The sequence below is a fragment of the Caretta caretta genome, chromosome 20 (genome assembly GCF_965140235.1).
Source record: "Caretta caretta isolate rCarCar2 chromosome 20, rCarCar1.hap1, whole genome shotgun sequence".
Classification (NCBI taxonomy): domain Eukaryota; kingdom Metazoa; phylum Chordata; order Testudines; family Cheloniidae; genus Caretta; species Caretta caretta.
In genome coordinates, this window is record NC_134225.1 from 11,576,461 (window position 1) to 11,599,847 (window position 23,387).

The 23,387-nt window shown below is 45.3% G+C and overlaps 1 long non-coding RNA gene across 2 annotated transcripts; it reads right to left on the reverse strand.

Annotated features, from left to right (window-relative positions):
• Positions 1-1,269: 1,269 nt before the first annotated feature.
• Positions 1,270-23,007, reverse strand: LOC142069667 (uncharacterized). Of its 2 annotated transcripts, none has more exons than XR_012665603.1 (3): positions 22,637-23,007; positions 13,571-13,703; positions 1,270-1,713 (listed from the first exon to the last, which is right to left on the reverse strand). It is a non-coding gene; the product is annotated as an uncharacterized LOC142069667 (long non-coding RNA). The 2 variants fall into 2 exon arrangements; XR_012665604.1 differs by lacking the exon at positions 22,637-23,007 and adding an exon at positions 14,654-14,900.
• Between the last annotated feature and the right edge of the window lie 380 nt (positions 23,008-23,387).

A 23,387-nucleotide genomic window follows, 5' to 3' on the forward strand; every position in this document is an offset into this window, starting at 1 on the left:
ACCCAGGGCTGAAGCCCAAGCCTGAGCCCTGGGCAGCAGGGCTCAGACTTGGGCTTCAGCCCTGGGATCAGGTTATAGGCCCCCCCACAGCCCGCCTGGGCCTGAAGCCCTTGGGTTTTGACTTTGGCCCCTTCTGGCCCGGGGGAGCTAGGGCTTGGGCAGGCTCAGGCTTCGGTTCTCCCTCCTGGGGTCACGTAGTAATTTTTGTTGTCAGAAGGGGGTCGTGGTGCAATGAAGTTTGAGAACCCCTGTTATAGCAAGTTCTCATCTTTCTCTATTATCGTTTGCCATCCTAATGCCATGTGGGGAGTAGTTTTGTTTTGCTGTATGGGGTGGCTTGCTGCATCAGGGCCTCTAGTGGTGGAGCACGTACGGGCTCTGGCTGGGAGTTCAGATGTGGCTCCCGCCTTTCCTTTTCAGAGGCATAGGACTGGCTATGCTGGCTACACCCACCAGCCCGTGCAGAAAGGCCTCAGGCCTAATTCAGGCCCCTTTGGATTTTGTATTGCTACTGGTGATGCTAGCACTCCTTCAGCCCTTGCCTTTGAGGAATAAGTTCTTGGCTCTTTCAGCTGTGCTGGTGGGTACACGAGAGGGAGGAAGGGCTTTTTGTATCCTCTGTTTCCATTGCACACCCACACAGCCAGTCATGGGGCCTGATTTTCCCACCCTTCTGTAACCCAGCAGTGAGTGTGTGTGTTACAGGTCCTACTCTACTGAGCCACAGAGCATATGAGCTGTGACAGGCCCCAGCTACAGAGCCTTGTTTCTTTAGCTCAAGCTCTAGCATCTTGTGCTCTCAACTCTGGAGGTCCCCAAGATGGTGGCCATCACACTTACCTGGAATTATCTTACTACGTGAGCACTACTCATGAAATAAAGTACGAACTGACGTAAATGAGCGTGACAGAATCAGGTCTCTAATTATTAACAGTTTCGGGATTAAAATAATTTTGTCAAATTTCTGTTCTGATCACTCTGTTCAGGAATAGATTTCCACTCCATACGGCTAAATGCAGTGCCTTGCATAATGACAGGTTTCAGAGTAACAGTCGTGTTAGTCTGTATTCGCAAAAAGAAAAGGAGTACTTGTGGCACCTTAGAGACTAACCAATTTATTTGAGCATGAGCTTTCGTGAGCTACAGCTCACTTCATCGGATGCATACCGTGGAAACTGCAGCAGACTTTATATACACACAGAGATCATGAAACAATACCTCCTCCCACCCCACTGTCCTGCTGGTAATAGCTTATCTAAAGTGATCATCAAGTTGGGCCATTTCCAGCACAAATCCAGCCCCCCACACACAAACTCACTCGCCTGCTGGTAATAGCCCATCCAAAGTGATAATTCTCTACACAATGTGCATGATAATCAAGGTGGGTCATTTCCTGCACAAATCCAGGTTCTCTCACCCCCTCACCCCCCTCCAAAAACCACACACACAAACTCACTATCCAGCCTCTGTTAGGTAGGGCTCACTTTCCTACTACAGGAATCCATATGGTTTTCAAAATGGAGTTTTGCATGATAGGTCCAATTTCCCGCTCTTTTAGTTCTCCTGGAAGTTGTAAAGAAGTTCCACTCAGAACCAGTTTTCCGAAACCCCGGGCAAGCGTATAAAAGGCTTCTCTGGACACAGCCTCGGGGCTGTCCATCTGAGTGGCAGCCAGGGACGGTCATGGGTCACAGGTCTTACCTGCAGCCTCATCTGTAAAGAGAAGAGAGAGAAGGAGAAGAAACAACCCTGACTGTCAGAGAGACAGATGTTTATCTTCAACTTATCGCCTCGAACCACTGGTTGAGGCAAGGGTGCGGAATAACTATCTAATGGAACATGCAATTGCTTTGGAAGATATCCATGTAGCAATAGCTTTACTGATACCTGCAAGCACGCTCTATTTGAGCTGTTGAATCCAAATCTGTTGGAACTTAAGTGCTATAGAGCCTCCTCATCACTTTAATACCATACGATTTTCTTTCTACTAAATTCCTGGAGCTGCCCCTTCTGAATGCCCCTTACGTTTTTGAGCTATAAACATTACTTGTTGGGCTGGTTAGAAAATGGGGGAAAAAATTCACAAAGTGTTTAATTTCCATCAACATTTTCCAACCAAAAATGATCATCTCAATTCTCTGGGCTTGTGATAGGATCTGTTATAACAATTATCAAAAAGTGTCATGTTTTCTCTAGTGACTTGTTAACATATTTTGCCACCAGGACAAATATGGAATAATTCTGATGAATTACCACAGATTTACATTGGTGTAACTGAAATTATGCATTCAATATCCTGTTTCAGGGTAATAAAAATAAAAGAATGCTGTGGGTTTTGTGGAAGTGTACAAGATACAGATTTATAAAAACAACATGAAAACAGGTAGGCATGCTGGGGAAAGGGGAAGCCTTATTGAAGCTGGTGGGCATACTAGTTGTTCTTTATTCAGGATCAATGTAAAAACAATCAAGCTCTTTTGTGGAATAGATGGCTGACTTAATAGAAAGAAAAGGAGTACTTGTGGTACCTTAGAGACTAACCAATTTATTTGAGCATAAGGTTTCGTGAGCTACAGCTCATTTCATCGGATGCATTCAGTGGAAAATACAGTGAGGAGATTCATCGGATGCATCTGATGAAGTGAGCTGTAGCTCATGAAAGCTTATGCTGAAATAAATTGGTTAGTCTCTAAGGTGCCACAAGTACTCCTTTTCTTTTTGCGAATACAGACTAACACGGCTGCTACTCTGAAACCTGACTTAATAGAAGTCACCATCAAGTAAAGCTGGAATAGGAGTTGAGCCATACGTGGAATGGGCTTTCACTGGGGTCTGAATGCAAATGCAGGGAGATGGGGTTGGGGGGACGGGGCGGGTGAGGGAGTGTGATGCCACAGAAGCACAAAGGAGCCCCAGAGAAATATTTGTAGTTTGATCTCAGAAAAGCTGAGAGAGAGAGAGAGAGCTTTTGGGTAGACTGCTGGATAGAAAGAGGCTTGGAATTGTGAGCCAAGAAACTATTCCTGCTGTCATTAGGGAAATAGAACTTTGAGCACATTCTTTGTAAGTAAACAGGATTGCATCAGAAAAATATCTGACTCCATCATCCATTTCTCCCCCTAATGGAAACAACTCACAAGACCCAAAATATTCACTAATTGCTCAGGTCAAAAGGGATAACAATATTATGAATTCTTTTGTTTTCATGTTCTTAGATAAAGAATAGACCTGCTTCAGTAAAGAACCATAAACGCTAAAAATACTGTTTTGTTGGCTCAGAGCTAGCTCTCAGTAGATCTAGAAAATAAGTGTTTGTTGTTACACAATCCTTAGAATTCAATTATTTGCAAAAATCATTTTAATTTTTCTCTGATTAGGATTTAAAAATAAGCAATTAGATATTAGATATAGTGTTTAGGAAATTTGTAGGATTAAAATCAGCATGTATTATTCTGTATACATGGCTTTACCATATATGCAACCTCGTATCTACACTTGTAAGAGGACCACATTTCCTGAAGCAGTTTCAAACCACTTCAAGCTAGGACAGTTTTAAGCTACTTTATGTTTCAAATGTGAATGGTGTCCAGCTGTGTCAATTAATATTTTTAAATTATGACCATGATCTAAGATCCAAATTTTAAAAACTTGCTTACATCATTCATATGCCATGATGAATAAGGCTGCTTTCCTGAACTGTGGTCCATATTTGGAACTGTCTTATAGTTTAGAAAGAAAAGGAGTACTTGTGGCATCCAATGAAGTGAGCTGTAGTTCATGAAAGCTTATGCTCAAATAAATTTGTTAGTCTCTAAGGTGCCACAAGTACTCATTTTCTTTTTGTGAATACAGACTAACACAGCTGCTACTCTGAAACCTGTCATTATAGTTTAGACTCAACCACCCTTCTTAAACAGTTTTAACATATCTGGGCCTCCAAGTATGTTAACTTGAACCAGTTAATCTTTGTTAAACACATTTAAACTTGAAATGATTTGACATCAGATTTAAAACCATTTGAGGAAACATGATTCCCTATAAATAGAGAAGGGGATTAATTAGTATTCAACTGCAAAGATCAGATTCTCAGGTGGGGTAAATTGGCAAAGGTTCCTTGACTTTAATAAAATGATAAGACTTACATTAGCTGAGGGGTTGGCCCTGATAACAAATATAAAATTATCATAGAGCAAGCCAAAGTCAAGGAAATGTAATACAGCTACAGCATGAACAATACTATTGACTTGTACCACCATCTGCTGGAAGACACAGAAAATAAAAACAATTGGAAATTGTTCGATACTCCCTTGGGACCAGATTTACTTTTCTTTACACAGATTTGGGCCCTAGTCAGGGGGCAACATACTTATTTAACCGAGGAGCAGAATTTAGCCCTAATATGGGTTCAGTCTCTCAGTTAGGCCTGTCTTTTTATCTTATCTATTGATATGGCATTCATCCCTATAGTAGAAGAGCAGCTGTCCCATTTAATACAAGATACATCAATATCTATATTGTTTATTCACAATGTTTTTATCTTTGTTGTACAGTTCCTTTTGAGAAATAAGAAAATAGAGTAAAAGTAAAATGTATTTTTTATCTCCAATCTATGTGCCATTCCTGATCTTGATTTAACATGACAGAGCATTTTTTCTCTGGATTAAGAGTCCAGCTGAGACAGCTACCCCAGTCCCACACATTCTACAAGGGAATCCAAAGTCAGAGCAATGGCGTTCAGCGAAGTGTAGCTGCTCTCTTTGAACATCCTGATAGATGAAATAAAGGACTGGGGGGTCATCATTAAAAGTACCTTAAATGGGAGCTCAATCCCCAGAGCTATGATTGCCGAATCAGGAAAAAACAAGAAAGTATGTCCTCTCAGGGATTGGCATATTCAAGTTTACAAGAGAGACGATAAAGACTAGCCATGATGTAGAAAAATCAAAATTCAAGTTTGCCAGTAAGAAAAGAGCCTGAGTAATAGTCAACTAAAGAATGGAAGGGACCAGTTGACCCAGGAAGTTACAAGAGCCTTTATTAAAATGGAGAGCTACTTTTGTCCTTCTGTCTGCTTGCTTCTGGCAAAGGTTGGCTCAGGAATAGAGGGGGAATCTCCTGGGGTCCAGCAACTCTGCTGGCTTGGGAACGTGTGCACTGCATCACCCACTCCTCCCTGTGTGAGACAATCTCTGTGCCTCTGTTTCGACAGTTTAAAACCCTTAAAAATATCTTTCTTTACAGCTCAATACAGTAATTGCCAGAACCTAGTCCTGTACTTTTTTCTTTAAAAAAAAACAATGAAAAGGGGATATTTGCACGACAATGATATGAATCGATGTCTGTATTTTTATATCTTTAGACGCTCAACAAATATATAAAAATCTGCATTAAAATAACAATTAGTAAGTTTGCAAAACTGAGCAATGGAAAGATAGGAAATGCCAGGATTCAGGGAGTCTGAGTACTGTGCACGTGCATTTTGACACAGTCTTTAATTGCACAATTGTACTATTTTTTTTTCCACGGCCCCTCATTCAGTGACCATTGAAGTGTTTGTTGTTTGCCTTGAGACACTGTGCACCTGTATACATATTTTTGCAACGTGAACACATCAAGTCAGGTTCCAGGTCGCAGTCCTTCTCTTCCAGGGGCTCAGTGGCCAGGGCCCAGTATATCTAAAATATCAGGTAAATCCCTGGGATTAGGATTGCAGCTGACAGGGCCTATTTCTCAGGCACCATGAAGTTTTCTACTACAAGGATGAGGCTTGTCTGTGCAGGAGATAGAGCTTTCTCAGGGGACAGTCTGTGACAGGAGAACAAACTCCCAAAGGAACTATGGACCATCACAAACCTTCCCACCTTTCCCAGTGCAAGGTGCATTTCTTCAACCTGGCTTCTCTAATATAAATACAGAGCAATGTGTACACATAACCTCACCCCCAAACAAACCAAAAATCAAAGCCCTACTAAAACAAAACAGCACGCACAATTCTCCCCAGGAGAAGAGGATGAGAGAAAATGAACCGGACAATGACAAATGTTATTTGCAACCGTATTGTAGCCATGTCATTCCCAGGATGTTAGAGAGATAAGGAGGGTGAGGGTTAGGGTGACCAGATAGTAAGTATGAAAATCGTGATGGGGGTGGGGTGGGATTGATAGGCACCTAAACTCCAAATATCTGGACTGTCCCTATAAAATTAGGACATCTGGTCACCTTAGCTGAGGTAATATCTTCTGTTGGACCAACTTCTGTTGGTGAAAGAAATAACCTTTCAAGGACCTGAAGGAGAACTCTGTGCAGTCCTTTCACCAACAGAAGTTAGTCCAATAAAAGATATTACCATGACAGATGTTAGTCATATTATTAATGTACTAGAGGAAGCTGCTCAGATACTTCATTGATGAGAACAGTAGAAAAACCTAGATAGAATAAAGTGAAGGAGAAAGAGAGAGCCTCTTTCTGAGATTATCCTTTTCCTTCTCCCTAATGATCCTATTTGCTAACAAAGATATACATTCTTAGTGCTGTTGTGGCTTTGTGCAGAAGTGTGAATTGTCTCAGTAGATTCTGATGTATTTTATCTTTTAGGCAAAGATATCGAAAACAGGGAATACAAACAACACATGTAATGCAAACCCGCACCACTAGGTGGAAGCAGATATTTTGAGTTGTCATTAATTGAGAAACCATTTCAAAAAGCGAAGTAATGTTCTTGGAATTCTGCTTTAAGCCACAAGGCACACAGCTAAGCAGAGTCATCTTTTGAGTGCTGGATCTTTAATTATTTTCCATACGAGAACCTGCTTAAAATCCCATTAATAAACTGTGTTCTCTTCACTCTCCTGTTTGTCTGTGCTGTGACGGAAAAATATAATTGTCTGTCAATAATGGCTTTTATTTGAAGCAGAGAGTTAGAAAACATGTGTGTAAAATGCTTTGAAGAAGAAAATCTCTCTAGAAATGCAAATTATTATTATTGTTGTTATCGGGTCAAATTCTACAGTCCTTGCTCAGATCCTAAGAGGTATTTAGGCTCCTAGCTTCCATTGATTTCAGTGGAAGTTAGGAGTCTAAATACCTTTGAGGATCTGGGCCTCATACCCTACTCAGACAAAACTTTGACTGACTTTAATTCAACCTAGCACTGAGTTGGGTTAAGCCCAATATCTTACTGTACATTGTACAGAAGCTTCTTGCTAGCAGGAGTCAATCTGCTAGCTGTTTTTGCAGTAATGCATTTTCTGTATTTACCACCTTTGTTTACTTGCATCCTCAGACATTTTGGGCTTTGTACATAATGTTTATAAATGGAATATTTATCATCCTTTCTGACTGTAATGTGTTTTAAGTGATGGTATATTGTCAAGCTGCATTCAGTATGGGTTGATCTGTTGATCCTCATTAGGGAGAGAAGTGTATGAATTATGAGCCCAAGCAGGATCCCACGGCTCATTGCTGCAGCTCAACTTGCACTGCTGCAGAACACTATTTGTGTGTGTGCACAAGGCTTGTGTTGTGAAAACCTTGCCCCCTGTAAATACATTCAAAGTCAACCTATAATCCAGCTCTTGTAAAATGCAGCCAATTAACACCACAGTGACCATGGGTGGAAAGCTGTGGACTCCCTTTGAGGATTTACTATTGCCCAAGATCTAAGTCAAGCTGAGGCAGTGTTTGGGTGATGATGTGCTAATTTATGAGCTCCTTGATGCCTGCACAGTGTTTGTCATGGCTTTGCCACACATACTCTTGTTCTGTTCTTGATCTTAATTTGTTCTGTGGCATTACATAGTTCATGGTGTTACTTGTCACATGCATGAACACTCTTCCCATCACCGGTCCATCCGTAGTGGACTTATATGTGGATGCCTTGCCCGGATGGTAACAGCTGCAATGAACAAGTATTGTTAAAATTACCTGTGCTCCTACCTGATGCTGCATTTTTGAAAGGCCCGACTTTATGGAGCCAGGTGTAGACAGTGAGGGGTGCAGAACACCAGCACAGAGACAGGCAAACTCTCTGTGCTGACCATGCCCTTAGCTTCTTGCAGAGTGGCCTGCTGTTTATGTACTAAAAATGGAGGAGTCCTTATCTGTGTGCCTCTGTATACCTTCCATCTTTCGCAATTGCACAAGACCCCAGTTCACACAATGGCATGGAACTGGGGCTTAGTCACATCAGACCCTGAATCAGGGAGAAAGTTCCCTAAATATGTAGCATTATATTAGTTATATGCTGGTACCTGGTCAAAGGGGGATTTTTGGCTTGCTTTATTATCCCCTTGTCTGTTTGTTGTGCTGTTAATATGTGTTAATTAATGACAGTTAAGGACTATTTTGTTCTATGTTTGTACAGGTCCTAGCACAATGGGATCCTGCTCTGTGACTGGGACTGTGAGGCAGGACTGCAATACAAATAATCACATGCCGATCTCCAGAAATACTTTTGTACCGTGGCCATCCCCACTGGCTTAAGAGATTAGTCACGGAAAATGGAAGTTTGTGAACTTGACATCTGCAGTTTAACTCAGTCCCCTTGTCTCCTGCACTGAGTGTTCTTTCTGCTCAATACACACAGTCTGAAAACACAGGAGAACCGTGATGGATGATGACAATGGTAAGCGTTGTTTCTTCTCCTTCTCTCTCTTCTCTTTACAGATGAGGCTGCAAGTAAGACCTGTGACCCGTGACCGTCCCTGGCTGCCACTCGGATGGCACCCGAGGCTGTGTCCAGGGCAGCCTTTTATACACTTGCCCAGGAAACCCCTTAGAAAAGGCGGGAAGCCCTCCTAGGAAACGCCTTAGGAAAGGCGGGAAGCCCATCAGGAAAACGGTTCTGACTGGAACTTGTTTACAACTTCCAGGAGAACTAAAAGAGTGGGAAAATGGACCTATCGTGCAAAACTGCATTTTGAAAACAATATGGATTCCTGTCGTAGGAAAGTGAGCTCTACCTAACAGAGGCTGGCAGAGTCTTCCTGAACAGAGTGATCAGAACAGAAATTTGACAATACTTAAATTATTTTAATCCCGAAACTGTTAATAATTAGAGACCTGATTCTGCCACGCTCATTTACGTCAGTTAGTACTTTATTTCATGAGTCGTGCTCATGTAGTAAGATAATTCCATGTAAGTGTGATGGCCACCATCTTGGGGACCTCCAGAGTTGAGAGCACAAGATGCTAGAGCTTGAGCTAAAGAAACAAGGCTCTGTAGCTGGGGCCTGTCACAGCTCATATGCTCTGTGGCTCAGTAGAGTAGGACCTGTAACACACACACTCACTGCTGGGTTACAGAAGGGTGGGAAAATTAGGCCCCATGACTGGCTGTGTGGGTGTGCAATGGAAACAGAGGATACAAAAAGCCCTTCCTCCCTCTCGTGTACCCACCAGCACAGCTGAAAGAGCCAAGAACTTATTCCTCAAAGGCAAGGGCTGAAGGAGTGCTAGCATCACCAGTAGCAATACAAAATCCAAAGGGGCCTGAATTAAGCCTGAGGCCTTTCTGCACGGGCTGGTGGGTGTAGCCAGCATAGCCAGCCCTATGCCTCTGAAAAGGAAAGGCGGGAGCCACATCTGAACTCCCAGCTAGAGCCCGTACGTGCTCCACCACTAGAGGCCCTGATGCAGCAAGCCACACCTATTCAGCAAAGCATTATGCTTAACAAGCTTTTGCTTGAATCCCATTAACGTCAAGGGGATGTAAGCACATGCTGAAAGTTAAACATGTGATTATGCAGCGTAGCTGTAGCTGTGTCAGCCCCAGGATATCAGAGAGACAAGGTGGGTGAAGTAATATCTTTTACTGGACCAACTTCTTATTGGTGAGAGTGACAGGCTTGTAGCATTGTAGATGAGATTCCTGATCAAGCTATGATCCTGCTAATGGGAGATATGAACGTAAAGATTTGTGGCAGATATGGTAAGCAAATGAACAGAGCTGGACCACATAGCAAACAATAATAAAGAAAGATAAGAACTTGCTATAACAGGGGTTCTCAAACTTCATTGCACCACGACCCCCTTCTGACAACAAAAATTACTTCACGACCCCAGGAGGGGGAACTGAAGCCTGAGCCTGCCCAAGCCCTAGCTCCCCCAGGCCAGAAGGGGCCAAAGTCAAAACCCAAGGGCTTCAGGCCCAGGCGGGCTGTAGGGGGGGGCTGTAACCTGATCCCAGGGCTGAAGCCCAAGTCTGAGCCCTGCTGCCCAGGGCTCAGGCTTGGGCTTCAGCCCTGGGTCCCAGCAAGTCTAACTCCAGCCCTGGCGACCCTATTAAAAAGGGATCCCACCCACAGCTTGAGAACCGCTGTGTAGTAACATGCACTGATTATTGGTGATACTTGGTTTCCTCGCAAAGACATGCGCAAGGTTACATGGAACTCACCAGATGGTTAAACCACAAACCAGACTGAGCACGTCAGGAGACCGGCTTGTAGGCGGTCAGGCATAGTGATCAGAGTGGGAGTCATGCCTAGTGGTGAGTTGGCCAAAAGCAGGGACTGAGACAGGGCCAAAACCAAGAAGCAGGTCCAAAGATTAGAACTAGAGTCAGAATCCAAATGCCAGAGCCAAGAATTAAGTAGGGTGACCAGACAGCAATTGTGAAAAATCGGGATGGGGGTGGGGGGTAATAGGAACCTATATAAGAAAAAGACCCCGAAATCAGGACTGTCCCTATAAAATCAGGACATCTGGTTACTCTAGAATCAAGAGAGAGTCGGAGTCAGGAATCAGAGCCAAGGGTCAGAACCAGATCACCGGGGGCAGGGAAGTTGGGAGCAGGGCTGGTTCTGAGGCAGGAGCAAGACTGGGTGTAGGACAGGATCTGGGCTGAAGCTGTGGAGGAGCAGAGCAAAAGCAGGGCTTGGCAAGAACTGAGCACAGGGAGGCAGAGAATCACTGAGCACCCAGAGAGCAACTGCTGCTGCTGAGTTTAAGAACCAGACAGCTAACTTCTTCAGCCAATCAGGCAGGAAGGTCCATCAAGCTGGCTTGTTAGGGTGTCAGGAATATGGCGCAGCCGAGGGCCTTACGCCTGACACCACGTTGTTATCAGTAGAAAGCACAGACAATAACCATTGGCACTAACCTCCAAGTGTGGCAGTGATCACAAACTACGAGTGGGAAAGGTTACAATTAAGTTAAAGTCTGAGAAAATGATGGGTGCAACTGGAGCCAAATTTGATCTTGACAAATTAAAGGATAACGTTGTGAGGGAGGCACACAAAGCAGCACTTGGGGGCGTTTGAGGCCATTACTCTGCAATGAAAACATCTCACTACAAAACGGATGGGGAATATTCAAGGAAGCAATACAAAATGCAGTGGAGGAAGTAACTGGAAATTGTAAGCAAATAGGGGAAGCTGGTCAAGTCAGTGAAAGAAGAATATTACAGGTGTAACCCTTCTGCCCGTCAGAGTTGGCAGCAACAAGGGCCGGGTTCAATATCTAGGGGATCCATTCCAATAACACAATGCAAACTGGCTCGAGCCCCCACCCAGTGACCTGGGACAAGTATATACTACCCCCGCCGGGCGCCTCCAAGAGGCAATACTTCCCCTCTCACAAGCACCTACTCTGAGTGTAGCAAAAAGCCTTTTAAAAACAGAGAGAAACAATGTGGCATTATGTTGGGGAAACACCACCAATAGGATTCATAACACAACCCATGAGCAAAAAACCCACCCCAAGCAAATTGGGGCATGCCCTTTCCCTTTGGTTCTTGAGTCCAGCAACCCCAAATCACCCAAAGTCCCAAAAGTCCAATGACCCAAAAGTCTCTGTCCCTGGTCAGGGCAGCCCCAGAGTTCAAAAGTTTATCTGCAGAGCTTTACCTCCCAACCTGGGTGGAGATGGGGGCGGGGGTAAAAGACACCTTACATGATCTGAAGCTGACCGCTCCACAGCTCCTTAGGCCTTCGCTCCACTCCACCAGCCGCCCCACAAACTGCTCCGCTCCGCTCCGTGGCCCACAAGCAGCTTCCGCTGCCCCACGAACTGCTCTGCTCCACATCCCACAAGCAGCTCCCGCCGTCCTATGAACTGCTCCACCAGCCTGTCCACAAGGCACTCCAGCCATCCCACAAACTTCTCCACAATATACCTTCAGGCTCCCCCACTACTTAACACAACGCTCAGTGATTTCAGCTCTTTGGTGAATTCAGCTTGTAGTAGGGGCGCTTCAGTGCTGGTACACCATTAGCCCAAAGTGAGCTTGTAACTAGACTCCTAATGAAATCAAAATGAGCTCTGATATTCTACAGTGGAGAGAGGAGGCAGTGCAATTAGCATGTAAGGCCCTCACCAAGGGGCCCATACCACCAAGTATTAATACTTATCCCCAACCTCTCTCAATTCACAGAGTTTTGGAACCCATGACCCTTACCTAGCAAGTGCTACTTAGTTGATGGTGAGTCCCTCCATCATAACAAAAGGCCAAGTACAGTTCCAAGTACAGTTCCCATAATCAGGGTAATAACAATTTATTCTTCCTGCCCCAATAACAGAGACACTGGGGATCCCACAGCAGCCAAAGTGACCATTTGGGCAGCTATGGCCTCATTCTAGGCGGGGTGGGTGTGCCTATGCAAATGAGCTCAGCCCCTGAAGTTCTTTTCCACAACTTGCCACACCTCACCACCAGATGTCAGGGTGGAGCTCATCCTGACACTGCTTACACAGGAAACATGTAAACAAGCTAAGACTGCTTAGAAAGTGGAAGAAGTAAAAGCATTGCACAAAGCGGTGAAGAAATCACAAAAGCTCCCCAGTCCTATTATTGTCAGTGGAATTAGAAAGCAATTTCCGTGTGTGGGCGTGAGCACATGCATGCAACACATTAATGAAATGGGTTGAAATTTGACCAGATTCTGATCTCACTTAGGCCATGATTCTGCAGCAGTCAAGCATGCACTCAAGGCACCCCCTACTCAGGACTTCAGTGGGACCCAAGCACTTTCCTGACTAGAAGTGCTTTCTGGAATCAGGCCCTTTAAGTCCAGTGTAGCAGTATCTGAACATTCCCCCTTGAGGTGAAGCATGCTCCTGCAGACACCTTGCCTCAGTTCCTCTCCTCTCTCTTCACCATCCCACGCATCTTTCAGCACACGCAGCTGCTGAGGTGACTTTAGCCCTGTACTAAGTCACATAAGAGTCAGCCCTTCCAGTTTTCTTCATTTTGTCAAACTGTGGATTTTATTTTTGTTTACCCTTGCAAAATGAGCCTGAGGGGTTAATTTAGCATGATTTCACATTTGCAAAGGTAGGGACAAATCCCTTTGCAGTATATCAGATGCTCAAATTAATTGCACCATGATTTCTAAACACTATGGATAACTTTGTTAGGCCAACCCTGAGTGCTTCTGAAAAATCTCACCCTATGGGCCAGATTCTGACAGCTTTACTCTCACTGAGCAGCACCAAACTTTAGTCCCAGTCACGTTAATGGGACTACTCATGGAGTAACTTATTGTTCAATGTGAGTAAGGGCAGAGGGACCCAGTCCTATGAACTAATGTCTGCAGTCCGTAGTTAAGCAAAACAGAAGTCAGAAGGAATTTACCTGAATGAGGATTGAAGGGTCTGTCCTGCATTCCATGCACCCCTTGGTATCCTCAAAACTTGCTCTGGCTCCAGTTGGCATTTTGTTGTGTCAGAATACAGACTGAGCCCAGAATGAGATCTGCAGTATGTGGCTATGTGAAGAAAAAGGAGAGTAAGTCATAGTAGTAATAAATCTCTGAGAGCTTGTCTTGTGTTGGGGGTAGCATGCACTTGACAATGTCTACTGACGTGATCATGAAATGCCATATTTCATCAGAGACGCTATTAAATTAAATCCCAAATCTAACCTCATTGGGGCAAGATGTTGATTGATGTTACAGATTGAGATTGGCTGCTGCACATCACAGAAGTGCTAATAACTATTTTGTTGTGCCCAGATGGACTTTTTAGAGTGTTATTTACAATGAGGGTTCTTAATCTTTTTCTTTTGAAGGCCCCCCAATATGCTATAGAAACTCCATGACCCAGGGAGGGAGGGCCCTCCAGGATTCAGACGGGAGGGGTGGGGGGGCGGCTCTGGGCTTCAGCCACAGGTAGGATTCTGCCCTGGGGTGGCTCGGGAGCTCCACAGGATGTGGGGGGCTCAAGACTTGCCCCACAGAGCAGGGGGATCAGGGTCCAGTAGGCCGTGGGCCTGCAGTTGAGAACCACTGATTTATAACACAGCACTAAAATAATGAGAGAGTACAATTAATCCAAAGAGAGACAGTTTGTTTGAAGGTGGGTGTAATTAGCTGCAATTTACATATAAAACAATGTAGATTACAACAGATTACTACACTGGCATGGAAGGCAGCTATACTGCCATCACCAGCCACATACCTGCCGTGCTTCCCTCAGACAGGAGGAATTCTCTAACATCAAGCTGCAGCTAGTTTAAGTTCACTTAATGCTACTTACATGGTGCAAAACTTGGTGGGCCAGAGAATACAGCCCTCTGAGCTCACAAGCCACAACTCTGAATAGCTGTCTATTAACATTTATTAAAGAGACAAGGTGGGTGAGATCACAGCTTTTATTGGACCAAGTTGGAAGCAACTAACTTGAAAGTTAGTCAAATAAAAAATATTACTTTACGCACCTTATCTTTCTAATATCCTGGGACCAACTCGGCTATGACGACACTGCATAGTAACATTTATGTCCTGCACTTTCCTTGATGTAGGATGGTGAATTATACCACCAAACTGAGGCATGAGGAAGCAGACCAAGCAGTAGAGATGTCTGTAAATGTCTGGAGTGATGTCACACCACTACATTTTGTGACAGTAGACAATGGCAATGCTAATATCATGTTTACATTTGCTTCTAAAAGCTGCCTGGTTTCTTTGGTGGTGCTTCCTTAAAGAGTATTTCCAAAAGACATTTTGAAGCACTAAGGTTTCCTTTTGAGGAAAGTAAACAACATGAATTTCAGTGCTGCCTATCTTCTCATATAAAATCAGGCTGCTCCTCCTATTGATGTACAGTATCTGGCCCTCATCTGCATAATATCCGAGCAGCTTACAGTCAGAAACGGACTTTGTCCTCACAGGGCCCCATGAGGTAGAGAAACATTATTCCTATTTTACAGAGCGGGAACTGAGGCACAAGGTAGATTAAATGATTTATTCAAGGTCACACACTGGAAGTCTGGAGCTAAGCCAGGAATTGATCCCAGGTTCCATCTATCCTAGGGTTTATATAGCTGACCATCACTGTAGTGTTAGAGCACAACTGAGTCTCAGTCTAGTGCATCAGCCACTAGACCATCCTTCCTATTTGGTGCCTATTACAAGCCAGTGTAAGCTGAGCTGCCTTCAGGCTGCTCTACTTTATGGCAGCCCAGGGGATGGGGAGAATATAAAGGTGGTGTACAGATACTTTTCTCCTTTCCTGTCACATCCTGCACAGAATGCAGCTCAGCAGAAAACACAGATTGGAGACTGAGTATAAGGCCTGATTCTGCCTTCAGATACATGTTAAACTTCCATTGAATGTAATGGGAATAGCATGGCTGTAACTGAGAGCAGAATTTAGGCTTTAAAAGGAATTACTACTCAAAAGATTTCAGGATTGGGGCCATACTGTAAATCTACCCTTTAAGGAAGATATCAGTCTCTTCATAAAATTGATTACTTTAATAGGGATCATCTAAATTTGTTAAGAAAAATCTGGGAACTCACACAGAAACAGTTTTTAGTATTTAGAAATACATGTGTGCAGGACAGATGTGAAAGAAATATTCACAATGTTGAAATTGGATGGCCCAGATCCTTACTTTCTTGTATGTCCCCTTTGAGCCACTGCAGTGGCTCAGAGGGCAAAAAGGGTTAGGGTTAGGGTTCTTAAATACAAAAAAGAAGCTTACAAGAAGTGGAAGATTGGACAAATGACCAGGGATGAGTATAAAAATATTGCTCGGGCATGCAGGAGTGACATCAGGAAGGCCAAATCACACCTGGAGTTGCAGCTAGCAAGAGATGTTAAGAGTAACAAGAAGGGTTTCTTCAGGTATGTTAGCAACAAGAAGAAAGTCAAGGAAAGTGTGGGCCCCCTACTGAATGAGGGAGGCAACCTAGTGACAGAGGATGTGGAAAAAGCTAATGTACTCAATGCTTTTTTTTGCTTCTGTCTTCACGAACAAGGTCAGCTCCCAGACTACTGCACTGGGCAGCACAGCATGGGGAGGAGGTGACCAGCCCTCTGTGCAGAAAGAAGTGGTTCGGGACTATTTAGAAAAGCTGGACGTGCACAAGTCCATGGGGCCGGATGCGTTGCATCCGAGAGTGCTAAAGGAGTTGGCGGATGTGATTGCAGAGCCATTGGCTATTATCTTTGAAAACTCATGGCGATTGGGGGAAGTCCCGGATGACTGGAAAAAGGCTAATGTAGTGCCAATCTTTAAAAAAGGGAAGAAGGAGGATCCTGGGAACTACAGGCAAGTCAGCCTCACCTCAGTCCCTGGAAAAATCATGGAGCAGGTCCTCAAGGAATCAATTCTGAAGCACTTAGAGGAGAGGAAAGTGATCAGGACAGTCAGCATGGATTCACCAAGGGCAAGTCATGCCTGACTAATCTAATTGCCTTCTATGATGAGATAACTGGTTCTGTGGATGAAGGGAAAGCAGTGGACGTGTTGTTCCTTGACTTTAGCAAAGCTTTTGACACTGTCTCCCACAGTATTCTTGCCAGCAAGTTAAAGAAGTTTGGGCTGGATGAATGGACTATAAGGTGGATAGAAAGTTGGCTAGACTGTCGGGCTCAATGGGTAGTCATCAATGGCTCCATGTCTAGTTGGCTGCCGGTATCAAGTGGAGTGCCCCAAGGGTCAGTCCTGGGGCCGGTTTTGTTCAATATCTTCATAAATGATCTGGACGATTGTGTGGATTGCACCCTCAGCAGGTTTGCAGATGACACAAAACTGGGAGGAGAGGTAGATACACTGGAGGGTAGGGATAGGATACAGAGGGCCCTAGACAAATTAGAGGATTGGGCCAAAAGATATCTGATGAGGTTCAACAAGGACAAGTGCAGAGTCCTGCACTCAGGACGGAAGAATCCAATGCACAGCTACAGACTAGGGACCGAATGGCTAGGCAGCAGTTCTGCAGAAAAGGACCTAGGGGTTATAGTGAACGAGAAGCTGGATATGAGTCAACAGTGTGCCCTTGTTGCCAAGAAGGCTAATGGCATTTTGGGATGCATAAGTAGGGGCATTGCCAGCAGATGGAGGGACGTGATCGTTCCCCTCCATTCGACACTGGTGAGGCCTCATCTGGAGTACTGTGTCCAGTTTTGGGTCCCACACGACAAGAAGGATGTGGAAAATTGGAAAGAGTCCAGCGGAGGGCAACAAAAATGATTAGGGGACTGGAACACATGAGTTATGAGGAGAGGTTGAGGGAACTGGGGATGTTTAGTCTACAGAAGAGAAGAATGAGGGGGGATTTGGTAGCTGCTTTCAACTACCTGAAAGGGGGTTCCAAAGAGGATGGCTCTAGACTGTTCTCATAGAATATCAGGGTTGGAAGAGACCTCAGGAGGTCATCTAGTCCAACCCCCTGCTCAAAGTAGGACCAATCCCCAATTTTTGCCCCAGATCCCAAATGGCCCCCTCAAGGATTGAACTCACAACCCTGGGTTTAGCAGGCCAATGCTCAAACCACTGAGCTATCCCTCCCCCCAACTGGTAGCAGATGACAGAACAAGGAGTAATGGTCTCAAGTTGCAGTGGGGGAGGTTTAGGTTGGATATTAGGAAAAACTTTTTCACTAGGAGAGTGGTGAAACACTGGAATGCGTTACCTAGGGAGATGGTGGAATCTCCTTCCTTAGAAGTTTTTAAGGCCCAGCTTGACAAAGCCCTGGCTGGGACGATTTAATTGGGGATCGGTCCTGCTTTGAGCAGGGGGTTGGACTAGATGACCTCCTGAGGTCCCTTCCAACCCTGATATTCTATGATTCTATGATTCTAAGGGAACTAAACGTTGCTTTAAGGAGGCAGCTGAAGATTCCCCTGTAAATACTAGGAGGCATTCGGGGCAGGCTAAGGACCAGGAGGGGTGTCAAGGTTCCTCCCCCACTCTGAACTCTAGGGTACAGATGTGGGGACCTGCATGAAAAACCTCCGAAGCTTATCTTTACCAGCTTAGGTCAAAACTTCCCCAAGGTACAAAATTCCACCCTTTGTCCTTGGATTGGCCGCTACCACCACCAAACTAATACTGGTTACTGGGGAAGAGTTGTTTGGACACGTCTTTCCCCCCAAAATACTTCCCAAAACCTTGCACCCCACTTCCTGGACAAGGTTTGGTAAAAAGCCTCACCAATTTGCCTAGGTGACTACAGACCCAGACCCTTGGATCTTAAGAACAATGAACAATCCTCCCAGCACTTGCACCCCCCCTTTCCTGGGAAATGTTGGATAAAAAGCCTCACCAATTTGCATAGGTGACCACAGACCCAAACCCTTAGAATCATAGAATATCAGGGTTGGAAGGGACCCCTGAAGGTCATCTAGTCAAACCCCCTGCTCGAAGCAGGACCAATTCCCAGTTAAATCATCCCAGCCAGGGCTTTGTCAAGCCTGACCTTAAAAACTTCTAAGGAAGGAGATTCTACCACCTCCCTAGGTAACGCATTCCAGTGTTTCACCACCCTCTTAGTGAAAAAGTTTTTCCTAATATCCAATCTAAACCTCTCCCACTGCAACTTGAGACCATTACTCCTCGTTCTGTCATCTGCTACCATTGAGAACAGTCTAGAGCCATAGAATCATAGAATCATAGAATATCAGGGTTGGAAGGGACCCCAGAAGGTCATCTAGTCCAACCCCCTGCTCAAAGCAGGACCAATTCCCAGTTAAATCATCCCAGCCAGGGCTTTGTCAAGCCTGACCTTAAAAACCTCTAAGGAAGGAGATTCTACCACCTCCCTAGGTAACGCATTCCAGTGTTTCACCACCCTCTTAGTGAAAAAGTTTTTCCTAATATCCAATCTAAACCTCCCCCACTGCAACTTGAGACCATTACTCCTCGTTCTGTCATCTGCTACCATTGAGAACAGTCTAGAGCCATCCTCTTTGGAACCCCCTTTCAGGTAGTTGAAAGCAGCTATCAAATCCCCCCTCATTCTTCTCTTCTGCAGACTAAACAATCCCAGCTCCCTCAGCCTCTCCTCATAACTCATGTGTTCCAGTCCCCTAATCATTTTTGTTGCCCTTCGCTGGACTCTCTCCAATTTATCCACATCCTTCTTGAAGTGTGGGGCCCAAAACTGGACACAGTACTCCAGATGAGGCCTCACCAATGTCGAATAGAGGGGAACGATCACGTCCCTCGATCTGCTCACTATGCCCCTACTTATACATCCCAAAATGCCATTGGCCTTCTTGGCAACAAGGGCACACTGCTGACTCATATCCAGCTTCTCGTCCACTGTCACCCCTAGGTCCTTTTCCGCAGAACTGCTGCCTAGCCATTCGGTCCCTAGTCTGTAGCTGTGCATTGGATTCTTCCGTCCTAAGTGCAGGACCCTGCACTTATCCTTATTGAACCTCATCAGATTTCTTTTGGCCCAATCCTCCAATTTGTCTAGGTCTTTCTGTATCCTATCCCTCCCCTCCAGCGTATCTACCACTCCTCCCAGTTTAGTATCGTCCGCAAATTTGCTGAGAGTACAATCCACACCATCCTCCAGATCATTTATGAAGATATTGAACAAAACCGGCCCCAGGACCGACCCTTGGGGCACTCCACTTGATACCGGCTGCCAACTAGATATGGAGCCATTGATCACTACCCGTTGAGCCCGACAATCTAGCCAGCTTTCTACCCACCTTGTAGTGCATTCATCCAGCCCATACTTCCTTAACTTGCTGACAAGAATACTGTGGGAGACCGTGTCAAAAGCTTTGCTAAAGTCAAGAAACAATACATCCACTGCTTTCCCTTCATCCACAGATCCAGTAATCTCATCATAAAAGGCGATTAGATTAGTCAGGCATGACCTTCCCTTGGTGAATCCATGCTGGCTGTTCCTGATCACTTTCCTCTCATGCAAGTGCTTCAGGATTGATTCTTTGAGGACCTGCTCCATGATTTTTCTAGGGACTGAAGTGAGGCTGACTGGCCTGTAGTTCCCAGGATCCTCCTTCTTCCCTTTTTTAAAGATTGGCACTACATTAGCCTTTTTCCAGTCATCCGGGACTTCCCTGGTTCGCCAAGAGTTTTCAAAGATAATGGCCAATGGCTCTGCAATCACAGCCGCCAATTCCTTCAGCACTCTCGGATGCAACTCGTCCGGCCCCATGGACTTGTGCACGTCCAGCTTTTCTAAATAGTCCCTAACCACCTCTATCTCCACAGAGGGCTGGCCATCTCTTCCCCATTTTGTGATGCCCAGCGTAGCAGTCTGGGAGCTGACCTTGTTAGTGAAAACAGAGGCAAAAAAAGCATTGAGTACATTAGCTTTTTCCACATCCTCTGTCACTAGTTTGCCTCCCTCATTCAGTAAGGGGCCCACACTTTCCTTGGCTTTCTTCTTGTTGCCAACATACCTGAAGAAACCCTTCTTGTTACTCTTGACATCTCTGGCTAGCTGCAGCTCCAGGTGCGATTTGGCCCTCCTGATAACATTCCTACATGCCCGAGCAATATTTTTATACTCTTCCCTGGTCATATGTCCAACCGTCCACTTCTTGTAAGCTTCTTTTTTATGTTTAAGATCCGCTAAAATTTCACCATTAAGCCAAGCTGGTCGCCTGCCATATTTACTATTCTTTCGACTCATCGGGATGGTTTGTCCCTGTAACCTCAACAGGGATTCCTTGAAATACAGCCAGCTCTCCTGGACTCCTTTCCCCTTCAAGTTAGTCCCCCAGGGGATCCTGGCCATCCGTTCCCTGAGGGAGTCGAAGTCTGCTTTCCTGAAGTCCAGGGTCCGTATCGTGCTGCTTACCTTTCTTCCCTGTGTCAGGATCCTGAACTCAACCAACTCATGGTCACTGCCTCCCAGATTCCCATCCACTTTTGCTTCCCCCACTAATTCTACCCGGTTTGTGAGCAGCAGGTCAAGAAAAGCGCCCCCCCTAGTTGGCTCCTCTAGCACTTGCACCAGGAAATTGTCCCCTACGCTTTCCAAAAACTTCCTGGATTGTCTATGCACCGCTGTATTGCTCTCCCAGCAGATATCAGGAAAATTAAAGTCACCCATGAGAATCAGGGCATGCGATCTAGTAGCTTCCGTGAGCTGCCGGAAGAAAGCCTCATCTACCTCATCCCCCTGGTCCGGTGGTCTATAGCAGACTCCCACCACTACATCACTCTTGTTGCACACACTTCTAAACTTAATCCAGAGACACTCAGGTTTTTCTGCAGTTTCGTACCGGAGCTCTGAGCAGTCATACTGCTCCCTTACATACAGTGCTACTCCCCCACCTTTTCTGCCCTGCCTGTCCTTCCTGAACAGTTTATAACCATCCATGACAGTACTCCAGTCATGTGAGTTATCCCACCAAGTCTCTGTTATTCCGATCACGTCATAGTTCCTTGACATCACCAGGACCTCCAGTTCTCCCTGCTTGTTTCCAAGGCTTTGTGCATTTGTATATAAGCACTTGAGATAACCTGTTGATCGCCCCTCATTCCCAGTATGAGGCAGGAGCCCTCCCCTCACAGACATTCCTGCCTGTGCTTCCTCCCGGTATCCCGCTTTCCCACTTACCTCAGGGCTTTGGTCTCCTTCCCCCGGTGAACCTAGTTTAAAGCCCTCCTCACTAGGTTAGCCAGCCTGCTCGCGAAGATGCTCTTCCCTCTAAGCCATCCTCTTTGGAACCACCTTTCAGGTAGTTGAAAGCAGCTATCAAATCCCCCCTCATTCTTCTCTTCTGCAGACTAAACAATCCCAGCTCCCTCAGCCTCTCCTCATAAGTCATGTGTTCTAGACCCCTAATCATTTTTGTTGCCCTTCGCTGGACTCTCTCCAATTTATCCACATCCTTCTTGTAGTGTGGGGCCCAAAACTGGACACAGTACTCCAGATGAGGCCTCACCAATGTCGAATAGAGGGGAACGATCACGTCCCTCGATCTGCTCGCTATGCCCCTACTTATACATCCCAAAATGCCATTGGCCTTCTTGGCAACAAGGGCACACTGCTGACTCATATCCAGCTTCTCGTCCACTGTCACCCCTAGGTCCTTTTCCGCAGAACTGCTGCCTAGCCATTCGGTCCCTAGTCTGTAGCGGTGCATTGGATTCTTCCATCCTAAGTGCAGGACCCTGTACTTATCCTTATTGAACCTCATCAGATTTCTTTTGGCCCAATCCTCCAATTTGTCTAGGTCCTTCTGTATCCTATCCCTCACCTCCAGCGTATCTACCACTCCTCCCAGTTTAGTATCATCCGCAAATTTGCTGAGAGTGCAATCCACACCATCCTCCAGATCATTTATGAAGATATTGAACAAAACCGGCCCCAGGACCGACCCTTGGGGCACTCCACTTGGTACCAACTGCCAACTAGACATGGAGCCATTGATCACTACCCGTTGAGCCCGACAATCTAGCCAACTTTCAACCCACCTTATAGTGCATTCATCCAGCCCATACTTCTTTAACTTGCTGACAAGAATACTGTGGGAGACCGTGTCAAAAGCTTTGCTAAAGTCAAGAAACAATACATCCACTGCTTTCCCTTCATCCACAGAACCAGTAATCTCATCACAAAAGGCAATTAGATTAGTCAGGCATGACCTTCCCTTGGTGAATCCATGCTGGCTGTTCCTGATCACTTTCCTCTCATGCAAGTGCATCAGGATTGATTCTTTGAGGACCTGCTCCATGATTTTTCCGGGGACTGAGGTGAGGCTGACTTGCCTGTAGTTCCCAGGATCCTCCTTCTTCCCTTTTTTAAAGATTGGCACTACATTAGCCTTTTTCCAGTCATCCGGGACTTCCCCCAATCGCCATGAGTTTTCAAAGATAATAGCCAATGGCTCTGCAATCACAGCCGCCAATTCCTTCAGCACTCTCGGATGCAACTCGTCTGGCCCCATGGACTTGTGCACGTCCAGCTTTTCTAAATAGTCCCGAACCACCTCTATCTCCACAGAGGGCTGGCCATCTCTTCCCCATTTTGTGATGCCCAGCGCAGCAGTCTGGGAGCTGACCTTGTTCGTAAAGACAGAGGCAAAAAAAGCATTGAGTACATTAGCTTTTTCCACATCCTCTGTCACTAGGTTGCCTCCCTCATTCAGTAAGGGGCCCACCTTGGATCTGAGAACAATGAAAAAGCATTCAGTTTTCTTACAAGAAGACTTTTAATAAAAATAGA